We start from the raw sequence: 11,044 nt of genomic DNA, 5'->3' as shown, positions 1-11,044 counted from the left end.
TGCCCCAAGTGCCAGGCACCTGTGTCGCCTGAAGTTCCCTTGGGTTCCTACCTGAGGTGAAGCTGGAGAAACACCGGCTCCATGGTGCTCCTGGGAAGTGTTTACCACCCCCCCCATGTTAAAGTGTGTGCTCAGGTGCAGGCCCTCTGGGTGGAGACATGGGCCCACAGGTCTGACAACCTCCCAGGGGCGCTGGAGGCTGCGGGAGGCAAAACCCACTGGGCACAACCCCCAGAGCTGGTTAAGCTTCCCTGCGGAGCCCAGCTCCAGTCTGATGCAAGGATCTGAACTCAGCAGCTCTACGGCACACAGGTGACGAAGCTCTGGACATGACCAGAGAGTATAACATGCAGGGAGTGCACCTGGCCTTGCAGGGGAAACTTACAAATGCTTCTCAAACCAGAGACGCCACGCCCAGCCCTCATGTCTACCCATCCTCTCTCAGGGGTTACTTCTTATATGAACCGAGAATTGAAAGCTACTGGTATAATGCCTCTTAGGTCAAACAAGGACTTCACATTTTATTGTAAATATCAATATTTCATGTGTGTGTGTGTGTGTGTGTGTGGTTTCATCCTTTAGAAATAATCATCTGACAGGATTAAAAAGTATTTCACAGCAGATCATCGATAAAAATCCTGACATGCGTACGGCACGCCTTCAGCACTCCAGGTAGTCTGTTACTTCTTTTATTACACATGAGGGAAACTCAGAAAGGTGAAGCAAACAATTCTCTAATTCCTACAGAGAAACATAGTGAAAGGTGCACATTGCTGTAGTCTGTTCCAGCTGAACAGGCTGTGCAGTTTTGTTCTCACTTTTTGTTAACTTGGGTCGGGTCCATTGTGGGTTACATGGTAGAAGCTAATTACTAGAGGCCCATAATTTGCAGCGACTGGTAATTGAAACTTGACTTTTCTCTGAATGTCTGTGTGATGCATAATACATTATTAAACAGTAATTAGTTAAAACACGAATGAAGCTGACTGAAGTCAGCTTCAGGAGTTGGTGTTCATATTAAACTGGAAACTGCAGATAATTAACAAGGGTCCAAAAAACTCATTTCGGTGCAGCCTTGCAAAATTATACTTTTTGTCATTTGGCATTAATTATGATGCACTAATGCCCCTAATTTCATTTGGTCTATGTACATTTGCTGCACGTTCTCAAGATGAAAAACAATGGAAGTCCTAAATCTAAGAAAGGAAGAAAATGACCTGCCTCACACTCTTATTAATATTTAATCTTCTCTAGTGGATTAATATTCGAGGCTACCAACACAGCTTCGGTAGATAATGACTCCTTTGAAAGAATATGAAATTGGATTTTAGACTTAAATAGAATATTATTACTCTGTAAAATCAGATCACTCAATTATTTGAAAATGAAGTCTCATTAGAACAATGGATGCATGTCACCAACAGTATAGTAATATATGTATCTAAAAATGCATACATATAATACTATATATAGTGTTCTAACACCCCATACTTGCCACACTGCATTGTGAATTTATAAATAATCCACTCTGAGCATCAGGACACAGTCTCCGAGTCCCACACAAGTACCTGGGACATTCAAAAGTAGTTCAGTAAAGAACTACTTTTTGGAAGTATGTCAGTACACTGTAAATCTATTTACCAGATGGCAAATGGCATAACTTCAGAAAAGATATTTGGTATAGAAGCACGTGCCTGTAATCTCACAATTCTGGTAGGCTGAGGCAAGAGGATTGCCATTCTACTCCAGACTGTACAATTTAGGGAGATCCTGATTCAAAATTTTAAAAGACTGGGTGTGTAGCTCAAGGCGAAGAACCTGAGCTCAATTCTCAGTACTGAAAAAAATGGAAGCAATATTTATAAGAAGAGATCCTTACTTGGCACAGAATTATTATAAACTGCTTGTTGATCAAATACAATCTTGTTCTGAGCCCCAATCTCCCACTTGAACTCACATGTGATTTCCTGTTTCTAACACAGCTTCCTGTGCTTTGAAAGGTCCAATCCTGAGACAGAGAGTGCGCGTGTTCCGCATCTTGGAAGAGGTGCCGGATGTTGGCAGACCATTTCTGGAAAGCTGAAAACTTTTATTTCTCAGGAGCAACTACTAGAAACCAGAGGAATATTATCCTCCCATAAAAATAATGCAATAAAGTCACAAATGAACCCAAGAAATAAAATAGAATGGGTCCTTAAGTGTGGCAATTGTGCAAAAGAAATAAATTCAATGCATGAAAAATGCACACACCCGGGAATGAATCTGTGGTCTTTCATTTGTAAAATTTGAAGAAATTCATAAGGGTTGTGAAAGCTTAGCGTGCAGTGCCCTAGTATTTTTTTCTGCTGCATTTTCTTTATGTGATCTTTATTCGCTTTGACATTTCACGTGCTACTGTGAACAATCTTAGGACACATGACAAGGTGTGTAACTGGGTGTTGTTAGTGGTCTAACATGGACTGTGTATGCAGATTTCGTGCAATGAAATCTTGATTTCTGGGATCAGGTTTGATGGCCGCAAGGAGATTTGCCCATATCTTGCCAGAAGACGGGTTCCCTTTCAAGTCTCCTGCCATATATTTGACTCACAAAAATAGGCCACTCTGAAGGTTGTACCCATATCCGTTAACAAAGGACTGACATTCCCTGGACCTCTGCAGGCTTAGGTTGGCATCAACTGTATTCATACCTTTCTAAATATTCTATTTTACTGTATTCATGAAATCCTTGTAGTATATGCAGTTCTTATTGGCAACAGACTTGGCCATTAATTCAAGCAGCAGCCAGCCAGCCGCAAGTGGCATGTCCAGACTCTGGAGCAGGCAGCAGGAGGTGAGTGGCTGAACCTTGCTTTTAGTCATCAGCTTCCTGTACTGCTGGTAAACTGAACTGCTCAACCACTAACTTGCTCAGGGAGGTGAGCAGTCTCCCTCCATCCTGGAATGTTAGTGCCACCACCCATTCACCTCTGTCCCCACCAGCTTCCCTCTGCCTGAGGAGCGCCAGCCTTCAGCTACAGGAGTGCCAGGGCTTCCTGGGTGTCACTCCTAGCCCTACTTCGCAGGCACTGGGCAGCTCTAAGCACCCCACGGTCCTCTGAGGTTTCTGCTTCCTCATCAGGACATAGGAATGACAGTAAAATTGATGGGACTAGTAAGAGCAGTGACCTAAGTCACTCATGGAAGAAATATTTATTGTCTACCCCATACCACGCACCATCACAGGTGAGTGGAACATGGTGTGGAAAAGACAGAGGTGGCCCTGTGTCCAGGGAGCTTATATTCTGGCAAAAAGACAGTAATGCACCCAAAGAGTAGGCGGCACTCAATAAATAGCTCTTCATGTATGCAGCTATCATACACACTTTACAGCCACGCAGGTAAAAAGTGGTGACCTGGTATAAATACTGTCTTGAATGTTCGTCTTCCTTTTTGTGATGTGCTGTGTTTTCCAACAAGCTCACAAAGAATAGGTATTACTTAGGATGAATGGAGAACAGAAAAAGCCAAGGTATAATTTAGTGCCTACCCAGCGGTGCCCCACAGGGAGAGTCACAGTTCAGGTGATTGCAGGAAGATTAACTGCTTGCATGGGGCTCACTCTCCTCCATGCTGTGCATTCCCACCTGAGTTCATTCTCAGTTACCCTTCTCTAATCCCTTTCCTAGACACCCCTTCCTGGGTAGACAGGGTTCATTCTGCAGGGTTTTTTTTACTTTCCTAAGTTTATTTTGTATTAGTGCATATTTGTCACACATATTGATCACACTTGTCACAGGGAATTCTTACCTGTGCATAATATACCATAATTCTTAATTCTTTTCCCTCAAATTCTTTCCCCACCCTTTAACCCTCCCCACTCTGCAATTATGTGCTTTGTTTCCATTTTGTTCTCATGTTTTCTTTTTTTCCTTTATCCTTCTTTCTCTTCCTCCATTGTTCCTCTTCCCACTTGAACACTTTCTTAATATTTCCCAGGATCTGTCATCTATTTTGGTATTCATTTATCTTTTTTGGTTTCACACACACACACACACACACACACACACACACACATACACACAATGTCATATCTGAACATATGTGTCTGGCATTACATCTATAAAAATGATCTCAAGGTGCATTTAATTTACCTAAAAATATCCGAAGCTTATCTTTCCTGTGGCAGAGTAATACAAAATAATTCTAAATGTATTTCATCTTTCTGTAATCATATACTTTCCGAGCACCTTGTCACCATTTGTCCTGTGATAGCAAGTTTCCAATCCTTATTCATTTTCCACATGAGCTGTCTTCTCTTTTTTGTCATAAACGCTTTGTAGTATTTCTCCTTTTCTCAATTCTGCATGCTGTATGTTGTACTTCACATCCTTTCTTTTGTTCTCCTCTTATAATCAAAGTATCACTGTGACATGTTTGGGCTCAACCTAGAAAAGTAGCCTTCAGAATTCCAGCAAGGGTTGTTTCTTTCCTCCATTTTTCCTCAAAACCATTCTATTGTTCTACCACTCATTCTTCTTAAATTGCTTTGCTAATTGTCTTCTACTTCTTTTGCTGGGTTACTTTTTTCTTTGTTCCAGTTTTACCTTCAAAGTTTCCTTTTAATGATATAGCCTTGTGCAGAATGAAAGCTATCTCTCAATTTGCCTCATACTTTAAAGAGAAGAAACTCGGTTAAAAGGAAAAATATTATTACACATTAAGTAAGGAAAGCATCATTTATTAGAAAGCCTGCGTAATACAGATGTTCCCACATTTAGATAAATGGCTTTTCCTTATACTGCTAAAACAGCATTCCCCAAATCACACGTTATTTGAAAAATACGCATTTAATTATGCTCCTCTGTCCAAACTTTATTGACACACCCCATTAAAGAATTGTGTCCTGTGTCATGTGACTCTGACCCCAGGTAGCCTCTCTGCCCTGCAGTGGTAAACCACACCATGTGTATCTATCTGGCTTCCTAAACCTGCTGTGATCCTTCCATCTCTCTACTGTACTCACACAAAGGCCTGCTCCATCTTTCAATTTGGAAATGAAAAGGTAAGTCTTAAAAAGTTATCTTGAGCACCTGAGGAAACAAAGAATCTGAAGATAGCTGAACAATAACGCGTTGGCCTTTATCAGACAGCATCCAGAATCCCTCGGCCCCTGCCCACATGTCTCCGAGCAGCTCCTCTTTGGCCTCAACACATCCGCCACAGTGTCTGAGAGCTATCTTCCCTCTGGATGTGGAAAGGCCCTGCCAAGAATTTTCCACTTTCTGGAATCAAGACTCCAGATAAAAATAAAGAGAACATGCATTAAAGTAAAAGTCTAATCTAAAAGACACAACATTTCGTAAGAGATGAGAATATCTACTTTTTAATGCACAGTGGCTCAACTTTGACATTTGCCAGCTCATTCCAAAGTAGGGACTTTGTCTCCAACTTGTGTAACTTAAAGACCTCCAAATTCCTGATAGCCTCTCCAAAAGCAAAGAGAACAGATTCTTCTCTATCCAAAGAAACAAAATTTGCTGATGGGTTAAAAATGGAAATCTCTATCTGTTCTTATTCTACTCTCTCATGTGCAGAAATAAAGCCTCAAAAATCTCGGGATCTACTCTGAGAAACTTGTTAGGCACATATGTAACTTTCGCTACTCTGGTCTTTGCTCCTAATTATAAAGCAAACATTGAAAACTAAACTCGATTGTGACTTCAGGCCAAGGGCTCTCATGTTCTATTTTGGAAGCTTAAGCCAGAGAACACAGTCTTGGGGCCAGCTAGTCAGCTGCGTGGCCATGATTATGCATCACTGGAGTAGAAAAATGCCTGGCAGTTGTGACAATCACATGGTTCATGTTCAGTGGTTGCAACAAAAGAATGAAGACAGAACCACATAAAAGCACAAAATCAAGTGTGCTGGAGGAAACCCAGGAGAGGCAGTGTGAAGGTTTCCAGACTGCTCTGTAGTTAGTGTGCTCATCCTGTGGCGGCAGGAAACACATCAGAGGTCACTGTGTCACTCAGGAATCCAATCAGTTAGATTGGATAAGTGGAAGAGTTTTAAAAGGGGACTGTTGATAAATATAAGCAGTTTATACAAACCCCAATTTCCCGTGGAGTATCCCTGGGCCAACCACAATGGAGACTTACTACTCCAGTCCTCGAAGGTCAAGGTGAGAAAGCAGAGACATCAAGAGACAGAAAGGTGATGTGCAGACGCTGCCTCATCAGAGCTGGTGATCATTACAGGGACACTGTCCACCCCTGGCAATCCCACAGGGACCCCAAGCTGACATGACTATTTTCTGTTGTCCAGATTTCCTGCCCACATTTCCTTCCCCATATGGGAAGCCAATAGAAACAGTCTGTGCCGTCAATTTCTTGTGATTCAAAGCTGGAGAAAGATGGGTTTTATATCTGCAAGGGGAAGGGCAAGCCTAGGTCACACGAGTCAAAGCCCATTTCCAGTCTGCTGATTCTACCCTCTACGTAAATGTTACCAGAAATGTCTGACTCTTGAGCAGAGCTGTAAACAGGGAAAGGAAAAACAAAAAGCAAAAAATCTGATCTAAAGAGAAAAGTTTAAAAAAAGAAAAGCAATTTGCTTAAAGCTTCTAAGTCAATTCCTTTCCTTCTTAAGCACATAATACCTACAATAGTTGCTTGATAGTGTTGTGCAGAATATTATATTGGATAGGTGATAAAGTCTCCACATAGGAAATTATGTTTTATTGTGAAGACAATCTATTCCAAAGCATTCTGCACTGGAGAATGCTGACTCCAACTTTCCTGCTTTGAAGAATACTCTTCAGTACATTAAAAGCCAATTTTTAAAGTGTTGCATCTCAAGATATTAAGACTATGAAATTTAAGACAGGAATACATATAAGAAACTTTCAAAAGTAACATTAATAGAATTTGGTGATTGACTGAGTGTAGGCATTAAGTTAGAATGTGGAACCCTTAGGCTCCTAACTTAAAGAAGAATGTGCAGAGCCTACTCTACAGTGTGAATATTTCATGCTGAGATTTAACTGCTGTTGCAACACCAGTGAGAGATGGGCTGGTGGGGTAATTAAGATTAAATGAGCTCATGACAAGGGAGCCCCACATTAGGGTTGCTGGATTTTAATCCTATAAGCAGTGAAACACCAGCCGGGAACTCTGTGTGCTTTCCATGGATGTCTTCCACTGTGCCATGTCCAGCAGAAAAGTCTTCCAAGACACTAGGAGGTGCCTGTAGCCCACTTTTGGATGTTGCAGCCTTCAGAACAGTGAGCTCCCAAATTTCTCTTCTTTACACATTAGCCTATCTGGCTAAGGAGAGACGTGGAGAACCGCTCAACTGGAAGTATACAGAGCATGATGTGTCACATGAGTGCACAGTGTAGGGATGCAGTGAAACTGGCTATGAAAGAAATCAGACCAAGACGAAAAGCAGAACAGAGATGGCCGAGGATGGAGGCGCTAACAACATTTTGAGAAATCACATCTCTTTCCACTTCTAGTCACCAGACTCTACACTTCATGGGAACAGGGACTTCGCCGGTCCTGCTTATCGCTCTATTTTTATAGCAAGTGTGGTGCCTAGATCGTGGTAAATTCTCGATATGTATTGCTGCACAGAGGAGCTCAATCTGGCTGAAATGGAAGAAGATCTCGTGTAAGAGGTGGAGTAACTTGCGGACCAAATCATGCCACAAGATCCTCCTACCTAGACCACTTTCAGAGCTCACTACTGAATTCAAAGTTCCAGTTGCTGCCTGAGACGTTACACTATATCTTCATCCTTTGATTTCCTCGGTTTTTAAATTCATTTTAATTCCTGTATTTTCATTTTTAATGAAATGAATATTTTAATCATATTGAAAGTTATCAGCACCTAACAGAATGCAATCTCAGACCCGTGCACCAAAAACCCAAGAATGCTTTAATGGACTGTGAGGCTTATGGGTCTCTAAAGCAGGGGTGGCTACCAAGACAGCACCCACAGGCTGTTCGTGTGATGCATGGTCTTACAAAGGAAGGCAGTTTGTGGAGCCATAAAGCTCATCGTGGATCTTTCCTGGCACTCAGCATCATAAGGCAGTGTGTGGTTGATGCTGCTCGCATGTGCCGTTGCATCTTCCTCTGGGTTCTGACAAACTGCACATCGCCTTGGAATCACTTGGGGTGCTCTGCAAAAATGCAGATTGCTGTCCTCACTCCTGAAGACTCTAATTCAGTAGGGTGGGTGCTGAGGATTTGCACCCCAATGAGTCCCAGGTGACACTAATGCAGCTGTTTCAGAGAACACATCTCACATCTCAAAGACCAATGGAAAAATGAAAAAAAATTAAAACCCGACAACTACAGGAATTAAACCGCCTGTGCACTCTGAGTCTTAGGGTGCATTAGCATGGAATGTAAAAGTTCTGAATGAACAAGAAAATTAAAAATTAATGATTCTGACAACGGTGTAACAAATCCCCGCCCCCCCAGTCAGGGGTTTATGAAAAAATTAAAGAAAACTTTACTGTGACATCAACTGAGATGTAATTGAAAATAGAGTCTGATAGATCAATCACTAAGTGACTTTTGGCGCTAAGTCAGAAACTGCTTTATAATTTGGGTGGCATTGCATAATAAAACCATCATCTCCAGCTGCTTGTTTGTATAAACAGTTTTCCTAGTGTTTATGTGTATAAAAACAGGAATAGAACATGCTCATCCATGCCACATTCTACTGTTACCTAATATTTATCCATGGAAGTCATAAACTGGGAAAAGCAACTCTGCTCAGATCTTTGAGTTATAAATTATAACAACTTATAATTTATACATTCACTTTCAAATTTTATGACTTTCTATTGTTTTCATCTATTCTACATCACCAAATTACAGTGAATCTCAGTTCAAGAAATTAACCTTTATCGATTAAGTTCATTATAAAAACTAATTTGCAAATTTCAAATGTAAATTATGACCCATGCATGTTTGATAGCTTAATCAAAGTAAGTTTCAAATCCATAAATGTTTAATATTATAATATTTCATGGAAGGAGTGAAAAAAATCATCCCAAAGATGAGAAAACTGCAAAATTTCTGGCTGCTAAAAAGAGAATTTTTGTTCACATATTCCTTGAAAGGACAGTGGTGTGTACATATGAAACACTAAGTTCTGCCAAATATAATTTTGAAATGATGTTATATATTTATTTTAGAATAGTAATGTTTGAAATATGCCCCAAATAACATTCTTTATCATTGTTTATGATGAAAAATATTTTCATTGATAACTTAAAATCTTTGAGGCACCTATTTTTAAAATTTTCTTTAAGAATAAACACCATCGAAAATCATTTAGAATAACTGCCTAGGGCAGTAAATTTGAATCCTTGGCAAAGATCATTTGATGGACTTGAACAAAATTCTGAATTAAATTCCAATTAAAACTCAGACTGTGCTTATTCTGTGAATATCTCAACAAAAATTATTATTGTACTGTTTTGGCATTTGCTCTTTCTTGTTCAGCTGGGACCCAAACATACAGAAATAATAAATAATGAGAAAAGATTGTACAGTCCTGAATGACTCATTCAAGGACCTTTGTAAACTTTCTGTTTAGACTGGTTTTACAAATGAATTGTTTGGGTGAATTTTTCTGGTTTGTTTAGCAAATGAAATCTGCAGTACAGAGAAAAGAAAAATGCACAAATATTGGTATTCGCACCTCACAGTGACCCTCTCTCTGAGGAAATTTATCTGCATTTCTACAACCACAGACCATGAAAAGAAACAAATTAAAAATAGACACAGAGTCTACTTGACATTTTTAAACTTTATCTAGAATGCATTTCCCTTCTTTGAAGCTTTTCTTGGGAAACAGTCATGAGCAAAATTAACCAAGAACATTTTTATAATTTATTTTTCTATCAATACCCAAATCTCTAAAGTTCATTCTATATGATGTATGCTTTCTGAGCAAACAGACCATGGGCTAATCCAGTTCCTGCTCCTTTATACTGAAAACTTTCTGACGGTCAACAAAGTTCTACTTACTAACACAGTAAAATGACACATCTCTCCCTGTACAATCTCTTATCTCTCGTCAGGTGTCCAGTTCAGCTACCCCACACATCCTCTTCACTTCAGTGGTCCCCTGTGGCAGGGCCATGGACCTCCTGTAATGTGTCAGAGTGTGCAATGCATGGAAGCTGACTATGAGTAACACACTTCTCCTTAAGCTTCCCACTCTGATCCTGTACTCTGAACACCCTCTATCTTTCACTATAAGCACCTAGATCAATCAATCAATCTTAATGAAGAAAGGAGCATCTCTGCAAGTAACCCAGATTCTTATGTACTTCCTTGGATTACTTCTAGTTAGCAAGTGTAAAAGAAAAGACAGACCGCATAATGACAGAAATAGCTCCAAAAAAGAAATGAATTTCTTCTTTTCTATTTGTGCCCAACTCCCTGGGTAGCATTGATACTTCACGAAAGAAACCACAAAATAATTTTCAGCCCAACTTTGTGCTTTATTGCCATGCGACTATGAGGTATAGAATGGATTTATTCTTTCAGATCATCTATAAAGATACTGAAATAAATGAGCTCTCAAACAATTCCCATGCAATGAATTCTGTATAAAAACTGTGGGCAGAATCTATCTAGTTCATTCACTGCCTAATCCTCAGGGCGTAACTGTGCCAGGCACATACAAAGTACCTAACAGATAGTGAATGAATAAAACATGAAGAAACGATTGGATAGCTAAATGGATGAGAATTTGACTTTTTTATCTCTTGATAATTAGGTATGATTATCTAGACAGTAAACTCACCTGCTAAATGTATACCAATCAGGGAACACATTATGAAAACACCATGCAAGGTCTCGAAAGGCTTCTGCTTCCACCAGAGACCAACTATGTAACCTTTCAAGAAATAACCCGAGCTCTCTGCATCTGACCCTTCATCAGACAGTAGATAATGAATGTATAACACCTGGCCTGGTTAAAGGGAAACATCCTGTAACGTGAACAACAAATTTTCATATTTCCTACTTCTTTCA

Source organism: Cavia porcellus, unplaced genomic scaffold (genome assembly GCF_034190915.1).
Source record: "Cavia porcellus strain 051 isolate PalLab524CR breed Dunkin Hartley unplaced genomic scaffold, mCavPor4.1 scaffold_2, whole genome shotgun sequence".
NCBI lineage: Eukaryota > Metazoa > Chordata > Mammalia > Rodentia > Caviidae > Cavia > Cavia porcellus.
The sequence above is the reverse complement of the archived record's forward strand: the minus strand, read 5'-3'. Positions refer to the sequence as shown.